This window comes from Peromyscus leucopus, unplaced genomic scaffold (assembly GCF_004664715.2).
Source record: "Peromyscus leucopus breed LL Stock unplaced genomic scaffold, UCI_PerLeu_2.1 scaffold_471, whole genome shotgun sequence".
NCBI classification, from domain to species: Eukaryota; Metazoa; Chordata; class Mammalia; order Rodentia; family Cricetidae; genus Peromyscus; species Peromyscus leucopus.
Genome location: NW_023505367.1, coordinates 58439 through 74723, shown reverse-complemented (window position 1 = coordinate 74723; position 16285 = coordinate 58439). Strand labels below are relative to the sequence as shown.

Genomic DNA, 16285 nt, shown 5'->3' with positions numbered 1-16285 from the left:
ACCTGCCTCCTCTGCTCCCTAATAAGAGTAGACAACGTACAAAGCCAGGCTCTGGGTGTGCTGTGAGTGCAAAGCAGAGAGGTCCTGTGTAGCTGGGGCAGTGCTGGGACTCAGGGGCAGGACTCAGAAACGAAGGCTATGTTTCAGCAACATCAGCAGCCACCTCAAAAGGACACCTCAGTTCACCAGGTAGGGCTCTATCCTGATCACTTGCATTATCTCTGGCCAAGACTGGCACATAGTAGGTATTCAATAAAAAGCAAGTGAATAAATGAACCCTCAAGAATGAGCCTGAGTCTGCTCTTACTGCACTCCCTGTGGGCTCTGGGGGTCTCCGCAGCAGGGCAGGAACCCAGAAACCAGTCCATGCAGACAGGGTGCCCTATAGCCACCAAACCCATAGGGGCTTAAATACTTCCACAGGCCCGCTCCTCATCCTAATCAAGTGCCAGAGCCATGGTCCTGGCTCTGCTCCTATTTCCAGACCTGGTGCCATCCTCGGCGCTGGACCTTTCCCGGTGCTGTCCTCGAGCTTCGTCTTAAGACTTCTTCGGCTTCTCTGAACAGGGTTCTTCGCCCATAATCTGCAACAGAGACAGAGAAGGGGCTGGTGAGACATGGAAAACAAGTTCACACTGATGGCCTACATCTGCAATCCAGTCCAGCTGCCCAAGGCCATGCATAGGATGGATGCATCGTCCTATTGAAGCAAGCTGCAAGCAAGCCAATGCCCAGCAGAAAGCAAAGTGTAAGAGTCACAGAATATCCATTCTGTAAAGTGACATGTCTAATATCCTATCAGGTAGCTCTGCAGACACAAAGAGCCATCACCAAAACATAGACGTAAGGTGTAGTTCCTACAGCAGGCCGCCATGTGTAAAAGAGAGTGGATGGAGACATTATCTGAGGAATGAATGAATATACTGCTACAGTCCCAAGTTCAGATAACCCTGATTTCTGTAATTCCACCAACTAGCAGCATGCCCACAATAAAAGCTAGAAGAGCCAAGCCATTCCTTCTTAGCCCCAGGGCCTACAAAGCTCCTGGGAAACTGTGTTTAAAATACTACAGTGGCTCTCTTAGGGGAATATTTGGGGATATCACTGTCTCCTCTTGTCCCTTTGTTGTTGTTTTTCTCTTCCCAGGATATAATGGCTTGGAAGCTTTGCATACCTGTAAAGCAATGACTTACAATAATACCGAGAGACCAAGTAGATTCTTCAGAGTAACACAGCCAATCTGAAGCCTGGTTCCACCTGTTCAACTATTCTATCCATTCAATACCAAATCATTTTGCAGTTCACCTACAGGGTAGACTAGGTGGGGAACTTTTCCATCATACTCTCAGGCTCTCAGTGGATACATGAAATCCCTTTAAAGCATGAAGGCTGGATTAACTAAATGTAAAAATGAATGGTGGAATAAAATATTTCATAGGTGTTAAGTATTAAAGTTTAATATGTGCATATCAGGTATTATTTAAAATAGCCCTTAAAATCATGGACATTAGAGCCTCAGGTAATATAAAAACTAGAATTTTCTTGCTCTAGCTGCCTTTGGTTTTGGGCGTGGAGGCCACATCTAGTTTGAAAAGGAATAAAAATGGATTTAAGCTTGGACTGGTTGCTGAGCACATGTGAGGCCCTGGACTCCATCCCTAGCACCTTCAAGCATGTTCATTCATCTCCCTTGCTCTTGGGCTATCTTTCTGGACAGGTGGGTACAGTTAATGCATTTGCTGGTGAGCTCATACACACAGGGTATTTCCAAAGTCTCTAACTTATCTCCTTAATTCATTTTCTTTTGCAGAGTTTTGTTTATGCCAGGCAGGTGTTCTAACACTGAGCTACATCCCACCCCTTAATTTTCAACTAAAAACACTGCTGCCTGGCTTGGAAGGGTCTACACTCACCTTGTGACCCCTCAGCCTGTGAGGCACTTCTGGAGAAGTCTGTGTGCACAGCTTTCCGTGGGGATGTCTTCAGCTCTGAATTGGCCCCATTGACATAGACAGAGAAACCTTGTTCCAAGTGCTCCAGCCTCAGCTGCACAGGATCCTTGGCCTTCAAATGCTTTAATAGCCTAGAAGAAAAAAGATTGCCTGCCTGGATCTCAGCAGTGTCTGACCTCAATGTCCCCAAAGCCAGCAGTGAACTACTTTGGCAAAGTGATAATAATGTCTCTGTGATGGTTTGAATGAGAATGGCCCCCATAGGCTCGTATATTTGGATACTTGGGCCTCAGTTGGTAGAACTGTTTGGGAAGGATTAGGAAGCTTGGCTTTGTTGGAAGAAGTGTGTAACTGCAGGCAGACTTTGAGGTTTCAAAAGACTCCCACCACACCCACTTCTCTGCTTCGTGTATGGGGGTAAGTTCTCAGCTGCTGCTCCAGTGCCGTGCCTGCCTGCCTGCTGCCATGCTCCTACCATGATGGTAAAAGGGTTCTTAGGGCACTGTAATCCCAATTAAACAGTTTCTTTTATAAGTTGCCTTGTTCATGGTGTTTTACTACAACATTAAAGAGTAACTAAAATCAAAGCTAGAATCTGGGAATGGGCTATTGCTGTGAAAGGCTCAATCATGCTGTTTTTGGAGGAATGTGGAAGATTTGGGGACTTGGGAATAGGAAAGCAGTTGAACGCTGTAAGCAGAGCTTAATGGGCCATTCTAGTAGGAGCTTGGAAGACAGTAGTGCTGAGTGAAATGTGGACTGTGGGACCCAGCTCAAGGTTTCAGAGGAGAAGCAGTATTAGCAATTGAACCAGAGACCATTCTTCTGATATTTTGGCAAAGAATGAGGCTGCTTTCTGCTCTTGTCCTAAGAATCTGCCTGAGGCTACACTGAAAAGTTTTGGACTAATTTTGTTGGCAGAGGAGACTTCAAGACAGCCTGATATTGATTCTGCCACATGGTTACTAGTGATCACTCTTATGCAGCAATGAAAAAGAGCAAGCAGGGCAAAAGAAAATACAAAATGTACAGTTTGAGGAGAACAAGAACCCCAGGAAATTTAATGTGGGAGCCAAGGCATTTGCTGAAAGAGATGAGGCAAGGACTGATGGAAAAAAAGGAATAAAGGAAGTGCTGCCCTCAGGGCAAAAACTCACCTAGCTAATCCTGTAATTTTTTAAAAGGAAAAGGTCCAAGGGATTTCCTCTACCTAAAAGCACCTACAAAGAAAGCTTATGCAAATATGATTAAAGGAGGTGTCAGGATCCATCCCAAGCAGGCAGCAGAATTTGGCAGTGTCTACTACATGGTTCTGGCTTTAGAGTCATGAAAGATACCAGAGGTTGTGGTCTCTTCCTCTGTGGTTAAAAGAGCTGCCAAAGCAAGACATGTGGCAGGGGAGTCCCTACATAGAGACCAGAAAGGTCATTGTATGAAGCTATGAAAGTGAAGCCGGGGTTCGTTGGAGATCCCAGGATGTTGAAGATGCCAGAGCTGTGGGATGTCTGCCAGGAGAAGCTGCACACAGTGGAACCAACCCAAGGAAAAGCAGTGTGCTGCAGTCAGCAAAGCTGGAAGGTGACGCCATCTAAGCTCTTTGACATCATACAAGAGTTAGAGGATTTGGAGTTTTCCTTCCTGGATTTCAGTCTTGCTTTGGTCCAGTATTTCCTCATTATGCCCCTATTCCTCCGTTTTGGAGTCATAATGTATATTCTGTGTCATTGTGGGTAGGAAGCATGCAATCTGCTTTTTGATTTTGTAAGGGGCTACAATTAAGAAACTGCCTTGAGTCTTAGAAGAGACTTTTTAGACTTGTTCTGCATTATGTCTTTCAGAACAGGTTTCTCTGTACAGTCCTGGCTATCCTGGAACTCCCTATGTAGACTAGGCTGGCTTCAGAAATCTGCCTGCCTCTGCCTCCTAAGTGCTAGGAATTAAAGTGTGTACACCATACCAAGATGACTTTTTGTTGTTGTTGTTCTTGTTGTTTTTCAAGACAAGGCTTCACTGTGTAACAGCTCTGGCTATACTAGAACTTGTTTTGTAGACCAGGCTGGCCTCAAATTCACAGAGCCTGCCTCTGCCTCCTGAGTGCTGGATTAAAGGTGTGCACCACCACTGCCTGGTGACTTTCTGGACTTTTAAATTTGTGTTTTATACTGTGTAAGACTATGGGGACTTTTGAAATAGAACTAAATACATTTGGCCTTGTGACATGGTTATGAGGCTACAGGGGCCAGGGAATGGAATGTGGTGGTTTGAATGACAATGACCCCCAGTCCCCCACAAGCTCCTATGTTTGAATACTTGGTCCCCAGGTGATAGACTGTTTGAGAAGGACTGGGAGGTGCAGCCTTATTGAGGGAGGAGTGTCACTGGGGGTGGGATTTCTTGTTTCAAAAGACTCCTGCCATTTCTAGAGTGCATCTCTGCTTTCTGTCTGTAGATCAGGGTGTTAGCGCTCAGCTGCTGCGCCTGTGCCATGCCTGACTGCCTGCTGCCAGGCTCCCTGCCATGATGGATATGGACTCTTATCCCTCTGAAACTGTAAGCCCAATTAAATGCTTTCTTTTATAAAGTTGCCTTGGTCAAGGTTTTGTCACATCAATTTTAAAAGTAACTATGACAGTCCCTAACTCATTGCTGACATGACACTGTCACAGTGTGCAGAGTCTTCTTTAGCACCTCCAGAGCCATGGCTATGGGATGCTAGATTCTCAGTCTTTACAAACACCTTTATACACCATGGTAATTAGATTCTCGAGTCAACAAACGGGCTTCCCTTTAGTGATCAAGCACTTAGCAAGTTGATAATATTTTTAAATAATTATTTTATGTGTATGGGTGTTTTGCCTACATGTATGTCTGTACACCACATGTGTGTCTGGTGCCTATGGAGGTCAGAAGAGAGTGTTGGGTCCCTAGAACTGGAATTACAGAGGGTTGTGAGCCTCTATAGGGGTGCCAGGAATTGAACCCAGGTCCTCTGGATGAGCAGCCAGATCTCATAACTGCTGAGCCATCTCTTCAGCCAAGTTAGCAAAGGTTTCAGAGGAGAACAATATTAGCAACTGAACTAGAGACCATTCTTGTGATATTTTGGCAAAAGAATGACGCTGCTTTCTGCCCTTGTCCGAAGAATCTGCCTGAGGCTACACTAAAAGTTTTGGACTAATAATAACCATCACTGTATGCCAAACTCGACTCTCAACACAGACAGTGGATTCAGGTCATGCTCCTGAAAGCCACCATGAATAAAGAACTACCCTGTGCTGATCCATAGCTCTTAATGGCGAATAGTTAGGCGTCCCTGCCAGCTCTGGTCACAGCATTTTCATCAGCTGGTCCACCAATCATCTTGCTTGTGCTTGTGTTTAAAGACACCTTCCTGGTAGGCATGGTAGTTATACCTGTAATCTCCTCACTGGGAGCAAGAGGGTTGTAATGAGTTTGAGGCTAGCCTGGGCTAGAATGTGAAGTCCTGTCCTCAACAGAAACAAACAATAAAAGTAAAGACACCTGGCCAGGGACAGCTCAGCTGGTACAGTGCTTGCCCTGCAAGTATGAAGACCTGAGTTTGAGCCCCAGACTCTGGCACAGGCCTTTAATCCCAGCACTCAGGAAGGCAGAGGCATCTCTGAATTCCAGGCCAGCCAAGCTACATAGTGAGAACTTGTCTCAAAAGACAGAGCAGCAAACAAAGCCAGGCATGGTAACCAGTGCTGAGGAGGAGGGGACAGGCCTCATCTAGCCAATCAGCGTAGCAAGGGGCTTGGTCTCAGAAACAAAGTGGCCGGTACTCAAGGATCAAAAGCAGAGGTTTATCCTCTGGATTCCACACTTGAGCACGCGCACACACACACACACACACACACACACACACACACACACACACACACACACACACCAAATCCTGAGCCACCTGAAACAGCAAAACCACCAAGAAAAGCACAGAACTGCAAACCAAGGTGCTTACTGTCCCTCAACAGCCATATAGGAAAGACGATGAGGAGACCAGAAGCTTCCTGGCTTTGCCTCTTCAAAGTGTGTCAAGCAACTAAGATTTTTGCTGCCCTTGTATATCTGAGGATGGCTGCAATTGCATGGGAATGCTGAGAAACATGTTCCAGTGAGCTGCCAATCACAGATAGAACACAAAAAATAACACCAACTGAGGAAGACATTCCTTTTCATGATTACTTTATTATCCCTCTCCATAGATAAGGAAAGTGAGACACAGAGAGGGTAATAACCTGCCCAAGGTCACCCAGCTGCTATGTGGGAGGCTCGAGATGCAAACTTTGGTACTGTCACTACAGAGTCATCATTAAAACAGACGTGTCACCCCTTGTGAGACAGTATGGCAAACTCAGACACTGCTGACAACTCACAGCCCCTTCTCAGGAGGAAGAGGAAAACACAGATGATGCTGCATATTTGATCCTTTCCCAGAAAGTACATTCCAGCAATTCCCAAGCAGTAACTCTGGCACGAAAAAGGTTAGTATTGAGACCAACAAATCCTGAACAGGAGCCAGCACCCGATGCTAGGGAGTGGAGGTTGGGAGATTATGCTGCATGGAACATACTTGTGGTCTCCTCACAGGGTCGGGGTGGGCAGCACTCAGTGAAGTGCTCTCCCACCAAGCATAAAGAATGAGCTCAAGCACCCAGATTTAAAAAAAAAGCCAGGTGTGGTGGCACACACTTGACATCCTAGCACCGTAGCCTGATTAGCAAGGCAAGCCCAGACCAAGGAGAACAGCCCTGGGGAATGACACTTGAGGCTGACCTCTGGCTTCCATATGTACACACACATGTGCACAAACATACACTTGCACACACACAAAACAGTAAATGGGAGGGAGGGGTATCTCTGCATAAAGATGCCATGATGGAATCAATTCCATTGTACACGAACTTTAAAAAATTGATCAAAACAGAACAGTATGCATGTAGTAAGTGCAGAATTGGAAGGGAAAAACTGGGTTTGTGGGCCTTGAGCAGAAGATGATAAATATAAAAAACGACGTCAGTTGTGGAGGAAGATGGTGGCGATTATGGGTGCCGTCTTTGTTTACTTTCCAACCATTTTTTCGGCAGCTGACATATCAATCTTTTCAACAAAGATGGCAGGAACACAGATTTACAGACTGCTTATCTCTTGCCAGCCCTTGGAAGCCTGCAATGTGCCTGATTGTTGGGCAACAACACAGAACAGAAGGAAAACACAAGTCGCTAAGTGATGATCTACACACAGGGATGATCTACACACTCCTGGGAGCAACAGAACTCAAGAGTGCTCCGGGGAGTGAGCAGGCTCAGGGCCGCCAGGAAACTGACCTGCCAGGTGGAGAACATGTCCTGACTTCCCTCCAGAGACTGCCCTGGTCCCAGCAACACAGTTAAAACATTGTCCCGCGGCCCTGGATCTGGGGCTGGCACTGCATGTGGGCCTTTACTTAAGCAGGATGATTTATGAGAATGTGGATGTATGAAACTGATAAATTAGGAGATAATTGCTCACACTGTGAAAAGAATGGGTAAAGAAACTCCCCTGCTGCAGATGAATGCAGTGACATTCAGGTGCACCACCAAAAGATGCTTCCTTAAAATGGATAGCTGTTTGCATAAGGCTGTCTAGAGTGCAGGGTCCCCGACTGTCCACAGCTGAGCCTGCCCACTGCTGTCCTGTCATGGCAGGGCCCCACCCACATGCTACTTTGGAAGAGAGCATTTCTTTCCTAATGCTTCCCGCACAGCCTTCCTGAGGAGGGCTCCTTAGGGCCTGGCTTAAGCTCCATTTCCACACCTCCCACCGCACCCACCCCCGCTAATCAGTTTGTTCTGGTGAGGTGCTCTAGTCCTTGGCCACCCAAGAAACTGGACTATGGAGTCACTCCCACCCAAGTCACACGAAGTGAGTGGGGAAAGGTATTGTTCCTGAAGGAACTCCCAGAGCTGTATTTGGAAGGTGAGGAGAGCTGGTGGGCAGAGGAAGGGAACAGGTGACGTGTCTATTGCCCAACCCTCTCCCTGGATGAACTCCCTGGCAGTGGTAAGGTAAGCATGAAGCCACCATGATTGTCCAGAAGCAGAGAGTGGTTACGTGCTGCAGGCAGGGCTAGGGAGGCCAGGGAGGAGGCTCAAGTGATATGGCAGCTTTGCTTTGCCCTAGCACCTCCCTGGTGATTCTAGCCCCTCAGTCGCACTGGAGATGTAATCACACCTGAGCAGATCTGAGCAACATCAAGCAGCATGATCAGAGGGGCTGAAGTGACAAGGACTGACTGGGAAGATCAGGCTCACGTCTAGAGAGCTGGCAGCAAAGGGGGTTGTGGTGTGGGGAGCAGAAGGGGGACGTAGATTTTTACCAGATCAAGAGTCTGGCAAATTGTGTTATTTGGTCCCTGAGAAAGGTGGTTGAGGGAAACATCCAGAACATGGCCTCAAGGGAGATGGACCTGCTGCCCCAGGAGGAGATCCAAGTGGAAAGAGTTTTTTGATGACGTAAGTTATGCACCTGGAACTGGCTCTGCTTGAAGTCAGAGTGCCGTGGTGGTGGTGGAACCCAGGGCCTTGTGCATGCTAGTGAGCAAAACTGCCACTCAGCAGTACCCCACCCCGTGATTGAGTTCTTCACTCCCGAAGTCAACAGTTTCCTAGTTAATAAGTCCATTTAACCCTGGGTTTTTTGTTTTTGCTTTTTATCTTTACAACCAAACTAATCAGCTGCTAACTACTAACTGTGGGGTGCTGAGATTGCTCAGCTGGTCAAGGTGCTTGCTGCCATACTGAAGACGTAAGTTCAATTCCCCAAAGCTACATGGCGAAAGGAAAGATTTCCACAAGTTCTGATTTCCACATTCACCCTATGATGTACACGCTTCCCATAAATAAATTTTAAATTAAAAAATACCAAAACAAAATGAAAATATTAACACAGTCTGTCTTCTTCATACAATAGTTCCTTTCCTAGGTGAGGCTAGGCACATGGAAAGCACTCCCAAAATACAAGGCTCGTGGCTATAAGTATCCTGGGGGCAGATTACATCCTGAGCAGATCTCTGCTGATACTGCACCCTTCTAAGGGCTCAGCACCCAGCTAAGCAGCCTGGGGTTCACTCCTGAGGGCCAGGTCAGTCCTTGGCCTCCACCATCATGCCAGGCACACAAGCTGACCACCAAGTAAGCCACAGCTTTGCCCCACCAACTCGTTTCTTAGTATACTTGGAGCCACTGGCAGGCCTGGCAGGTTTGGTACTTTTGATCACTATGAGAATGTCGAATAATCGTAAATAAAGTATAATCCGGTCCCACCACTTCCTGTTCACTACACTGGACTACTCCCTGTCTATCAAATGGGTTCAATCACTCCACCTGCCTGTCTGGTTGGCCTATGATAAGATAGTGGACTATGACACCAGTATGTAAGCTGGCACCTTAGAAAAGGTGCCTTGAAGCCAACCTAACCACTATTCAGGGCATCCCCTTCTTCACAAGTCTCTGGTGAGGGTGCCTTTCCAGCTTCTTCTCATTGCCTGAATCCAGTTGATACCCACCCCCACCATTCCCAGCAACTCGATTGCGATATATTTTTTAATTGTCACCATGCTGCAACCTCATCTGTGAAATTCCCATCTATGCTGTCAGCCAGCACTCTGCGATAACACTTATTGATCCCCGATTAATGAGAAACAATCTGCTCATAAGGAGCTAAGACATTCTCTCCCCAGCATGAGCACCTGAGCATTGATTAAACCATCACCCAGGTGTTCAGTGGCAACATCCAGCCTGCCAGAGACTGAATAAAAACATCCAACCCCCTGGCATCAATGTCAGGATAAACACCCATGGGGGTCTAAATCAGCAGGAGCTATCTGCTGTTCTCACTTGAGCTGCCTGCCCCTGGGAGGCTGGGAAAGTTCTGCTAAGTGGTTGGGCACAGAGGGCACCACTTAGCACTTCTGGAACTGCCAACTCACTGGGCATATTTGAAAATGAAAGTGAGTCTTGTTGTCATAGATACAGGGAATGTATATATAACCAAGGTCTTTGGTAGCCCAGGCTGGCCTTGAACTCACTATGTAGCCAAGGATGACTTTGAGCTTCAGATCATTCTGCCTCTACCTGCCAAGTGCTAAGATTACTGGCATATTGCACTATACCCAGCTTGTATACAGTGCTGAAGACAGAACCCAAGGTTTCATACAGGCTAGGCAAAGATCTTAACAACTGAGCCACATCCTCAGCTCAGAGACAGGGATCTTAATGAAATTCTATAATGGGTAGAGATACTACACTATAATGCATGAGGTATATCCCATACACCCCAGCACCATCACCAGGGCACCCCAAACCAACAGGTATCCAGACAGCCAGACAAGGGATTTGAACAGGATTTGAGCTGACATCTTTCGGACCACTTACCTGCAATACAAGTCTACTCCCATAACACAGACCTTCCAATAAACACAAATTCCTGCCTTTGCTGGGTCTTTCCATCCCAGGCAGATCTGGTTAGTGGTTCTGCAGAATTCTATTTGGCTTGTGGTTTGACTTGAATTCATTACCAATACCATAAAACACAAATCTAGATCCTTATTTCTCTGCCCGCACGGAGGCTCTCTGCCCCCTCCTCCACCTGTGTTTCTACAAATACCCATGGCAGCGCCTGTGCAGTGTGGAGAGGAAAGTTACAGGTATCACACATGCTTCCACTCCTTAATACTGGGCAACTCCTAGGCTCTAAGTAGGGATATACAGCTCATATGAAGGTTCAGTCTGAATGCAAACCACAATAAACTAAAATCAAACTTGCTTGATCTTGCAAAGAAAACAGAGAGAGGCCTTCAGATCACACCAGGTTGCTATGACCTTGACCACTACATACTGTAGTAGTGTGAGCTTCTGCAAAAACCAGCACAAGAACCCAATAGCCCTCCCTAACTTTAAATGACTTTTACCTTTCCACAAACTCAGTTTTCCAGGGCAAGTTGTATGCCCAAGAGGTGCAGCCTACCATTTCCAGGTGACTTGCAAGGGTCTGTTACACCTCTGCCCCTACCTCTCCATCATGAGACAAGAAGTGGTACCTGCACAGCCCACCGTTTTGCTTATGGTCAATCAAAGATGCAACTAAAGCACTGGATGGGATTGGGGATCGCGGGAAGGGGTGGAGCTGCAAGTGCAGGTGATAACCCCAGCCTCTGCATGGAGGGAGACTCTGTGCCCGTTCCTGTGTCCTGTGCTATTAATAAGTCTAAATCAATTTTTATTTTGGTAATAACAAGAGTTGCCGTCAGGTGGCTTGCTCTTACCGGTTTCTCTGCTGAAGCAATATTAAATACTCATCATGTTTCTCATCAAAGTCTGGTCACCAGTCACTTGTCCTTAGTATAACCCTGAAAGGAAGAAACAGAGCGGTGTGAGAGGAAAATGCAGGGACGCTTTTATTAAAGCTGGGCGCTGCACATACCCTGCAGGAGGCTGGCTAAGCTGGAAGGCCGACCTTGACGAGGGCCCAGCTCCCCTTGGTGCATCACTCTGGCGACCAGAGCTCCAGGGATTGTATGGTACCCAATGGGCCCCAAGTACACACAGCTTTACCAATCTGTGAAAGAAGGCTGTGCTCTCCAGCCTCCTTACTGCCCACCCCATGCCCTATGAAGTCCAGGACTCTGACAAGACTTGGCATCTTCCAGAACAGCCAGAGCTACATAATGAGATGCTGTCTCAAAAATAAAACAAACAAAAACAAAAATCAAACTTGACATCTAAGATGTTTCTCAATGCACACTACTCAGCCTTTTCAGTCCATCATTACCAGATCACCCCAAACTGCTGAAAAAGGACCTTAGGTTTTCCTCTCCCTACAAGAGGAATCCCCAATGATCAGAAACAACCTGGTCATCACAGAACAGGTTCTGTAGCTCTTTTTCTGGCAACAACGCCCTGCGTTGCCTTCTGGTAGCCTCTCAGCTATGTCTTTCAATTCAGCAGCTCCCTTGGGTGCTTGTGGCAGTTCTTCTGGCCCCAGGGTCACATTGCCTTGGCTTGGAAGCACAATCACCACCTGCTTTGCTCAGCCATAGGGAGTCATGGTTTGGGGGAACAAGACAAGTCAACCTTGGGACTTTGCTGATACTCCCAGGAAGGAGCTGTTCCTTCCTTGGGGGGTCCAGGTCTGTCTGGGAAAGCCTGAGAATAACAGTAGCAAAAACAGCAGAGTCAAGTGATGGAGAGAAACAGATTCCTTAACACTCACTCTGAGTCCCTGGACCCACCCATGCCCGAAGGAGTATCTGGATAATTCATTTGTCAGTTCATGTGTTGCCTTGAAGCTTCACACAACATTTTGTCTTCTGTGTCCAAATGGCTGTTAAGCACTGTGCCATATAATCTGATATACTATCAGAACTCAGTCTACAACAGTCGTATAGTTTGTTTTTTGGAGATGACAGCCCCAGCAGACTCTGCACTTGTTACCCTCTTGCCTCGACCTCCTAAGTAGTGAGATTACAGGTGTGTGCCACCTTGCTTGGCTTAGATATTTTATACAGTATTATTAATATATACTAAAACATACAAATAACAATATATATATATATATATATATATAATATATATATATATATAATATAGAGAGAGAGAGAGAGAGAGAGAGACGAGAGAGAGAGAGAGAGAGAAGCAGATAAATGCTTAGTATCTATAACTGAGAGCAAAAGAGGAAAGTTGGCTAGAGAAAGCCCAAGCAGATGTATGTATGTATGTATGTATGTATGTATGTATGTATGTATGCATGCATATGTGATTTGAGACTCAACTTCATAGTCCAGTCTGGCCTTGAACTTGCAGCAGTCCTGCAAGTCTCAGCCTATGTGCTGGGATTAGAGACATGCACCATCACACCTGGCTCTTTGTGCATTTTTCAGCTTAAGGTATTTCCAGATTGTACCATGCTTGTTGGGATGTACACTGGGTGAGTAGAGGAGCATCTGTGGCACTTGCCCCTATCTCCACACTTGCTGGATGCCCAGCCAGGGGCGCCCACTGCTTCCTCTCTGTCCTCCCTTGGCTCTCCCTTGGCATCCACAGGCCTAAGATCCCTTCCTGTACAGCTCTCTGCCTGGGCCTTCTCTAACCAACCTTCCTCCTCCACCTTGAGCTGCGGACGGACGTTAAACAACTGTTTACTTCCCTCTCCATCTTCACCTCTCCCGTCACCAGGCACTGGGGCCCCTGGGATGGAAACACAGCAACCACTCTCAGACTATGCTAACGGCCTAATCCCCTTTCTCCCCCCATGTCCTGCAAACCCCAGGTCGCTGCCATCTTCTTGCCTCTTCCCCTGTCACCCATAGTTTTCCTTTTATCCAGCAAGCCTTATTTCTCCCAGCCTCCTGCCTCTCAAGTGATGGTGTGAACACACGTCACCTTGGGACCCTGAGATTCTCTCAGGAGGAAGGGAAGGCCCTGTGGGCATCCCTAACCAGCTCCCAGCTGATGCCCGTGGACTACATTTAAACAAGCAAGACCCTACACTAGGCAATAACTCCAAGCCACATCTCCAGCCCCTCAAACCTTAGTTTCACCTGAGCTTCATTCTAGCTAACCTGGCTGCCCGGCCAGTGAGCAATAGTACAAAGGGGACATTATGAAATTAGAAGAAAATTTAAAAACTGGTAGAGCTCTCTGGCTTTCCGAGCTGCCTCAAGAGGTTCCTCATGTCCCTGGGACTGAGCCTGGCTCCTCCCTACATGCAGAAAAGCACAGAAGACCTTAGCACTGAGAGAGAGCCTTGTAGCATCCTGACTCTGGGGAAGAGTTACTACAGCCAGCCTTCTCTTTCAGTCTCTGCAGCCCTTCTTGGGGTAGTTATTATCATCCTATTTAAGAGACAAGGAAATTCATCCCGTACATATTCCAAAACACCACTGACTCCATAGCAATTTACATAACCATTTTGAAATATTAAAGAGACCATTGATACATTATGCTACTGAATGAAACATCTTGTGGCATTTTTAGAAGAAATCCAGACTTCAAAGAGATATAAGCGTATGCCAGGATGCATGGGCTTTTACCTCAGACCCTCTCCAGAATGTATCTGTTCTCTTCCACCACGAAGCAGGTACCACCCAAAAGACATAGACAAGGTCATCCAGCCAGCTTCCCTTCTTCCAGCCCCCACTTCTCAAATGCTGGTCACCTGGAGATTGTGGTGACAGGGTAGCTCTGATTTGGGATGGCTGGGAGGCCCTGTGGGTCTCTAACCAGGCTGCAGGTCATACTTGAATAAGCGAGACCCTCCACCTCAGCTTTCCCCCAAACCATTCAGTAGACCCTGGCCTGAAAGTCTGACCGTCTCAGAGCCTGGGCCTTGGAGTCTAGGCCTGGTTCCAAATCAATGCTGCCTCCAGAACAGAGGTTGCTATGGCTCCGATGTGTCTGTCCCTTCTGATCTTTGATTGGAATTTGCTTTCCACAGCAATGGTGGTGAGGGATGAAGTGTACAGCCCACGAGAGCTCCACCTTGTGGAGGGGACTTGGTATCACTCAAGCAATGCATTAGTAATGGCAGGAGTGAATGAGCTCCGGTGAGACTGAATCACTATTGTGAGACTGGGCTGTTACAGAAGCAGGCGGCCCGGTCTATTTGTTTCTGTTTCCACGTGCTCACTTGCTCGACCTTCCACCTTCCATCATGTTATGGTGCTCCTTGCCTGAAGTTGCTGCCATGCCCTGGACTTCCCAGCCTCCAGAACCCAGAGCCACATAAGCTCCTTTTCTTTCTAAGTTACCTGGTTTCAGGTACTCTGTTAGAGAAACCGAAGGCTGACAACTTAGATGTATACTTCACACAGCAGGAGTTTTATTTCCTTATTTCTAAAGTGAAGGGGTGAATATGTAAGCCGGCAACAATGGAATGGAACTAGAAAGGGTCAAGTTCATCCTCTCTACTTTCAACCAACATTTGTGGGGTACTTGCTATGGGGCTGGCACCCTTATATACACTTTAGGGGTTTAAATTTATTATTGTGTCTGTGTGCATGATGTGTGTGTGGAGGGCACACATGCCACAGCACATGCATTGAGGTCAGAGAAGAACTATATAGAGTTGATTCTCTCCATCCACCTTTAAGCAGGCTTTGAGGGTTGAACTCAGGTCTCCGGGCTTGTGAGGCAAGAGCTTTTTACCCACAGCCCCATAACCATGGTTTAATGGAAGCCCAGCCTGTGGATATACTGATAATAACTTGCCACACAGGGGCTACACTGCACAGGCTCCGTTCACAGCATGTATCATGTGAACCATGTGAATGGTACCCCTTGCCACTGTGCCACAGGGACACTGCACTGCAACCATTCGACAGCCATACACCAGTCAGATCCCTGCAGGGGCTTCTGGGAACACCCACACAAAGGACTCTTCTGGGAAGAGTCCACAACCTGCACTGGCTCTCAAGGCATCCAGAGCCCAAAAGAGAGACACAGAATCATTACAAAACGTACAAATGCAACAGCAAAGGAGCAGAAGGGCCTGAGGGTGAGGCCAGGCCCCAGTTCTTAGAGACTCGTCAAAGCCCCTCTCCTCTCTCGTCACCTCTAGTCTGCCAGGCTCAAACTACGGCATACGGTCGGTGCCCTCTACCCACGGGGATAAATTCCCACACACCAGTGGATGCCTGAGACCAGAGCGGTACCGGACCTAATGTACAGAACTCTTCATATCCTGGCTCCTAGCCTCCTAGAACTGCCGCTCTACCACTTCAGGTAGCTTTCATTTTTGTTAATAAAAGACAGAACGTGGCACCCTCCTCTTCTTCTCTTTCTCTCTCTTCCTCCTTCCTTCCCCCCTTCTCTCTTCCCTCCCTTTCTCCTTTCCCTCCCTTCCTTTTTGTGAGACAGGCTCATGCTCTATAACCCATGATGGCCTAGAACTTTCTCTGTGACCCCGACGGGCCTTGACTTGCAATCCTCTTAGCTCTGCCTGACGGCTGACATTCCAGGCATGTGCCATCATGCCCAGCTACACTCCTCTCTTTACTCAGGCCAGTTTGCACTGTGTAAATACAGCTTAGATCTGCGTTCTGGACAGTATGGCAGAAAGGCTAATGGTTTTCCAAAGCCTGTGCCATGTTGGAGGGTTCAGAGAAGCATTCAGTAGATGATTAAGCAATACTTTAATGAATGCTTTTTGGGTTGCTTTGCTTTGCTTTGGGTTTTTGGTGATGATGGTAGCCAAGCCTAGGGCCTCCTACATGTTAGCCAAGCACACTAGTACTAAGACATACCTTGAGGTTTATAATAAATGTTCTTTTGTTTTGT

General features: G+C 47.1%; 1 pseudogene; it reads right to left on the bottom strand.

The window, feature by feature from the left end:
- LOC114700318 overlaps nt 1-11496 on the bottom strand; it is a 120013-nt pseudogene extending 108517 nt beyond the window's left edge.
- Nucleotides 11497-16285: the final 4789 nt, after the last annotated feature.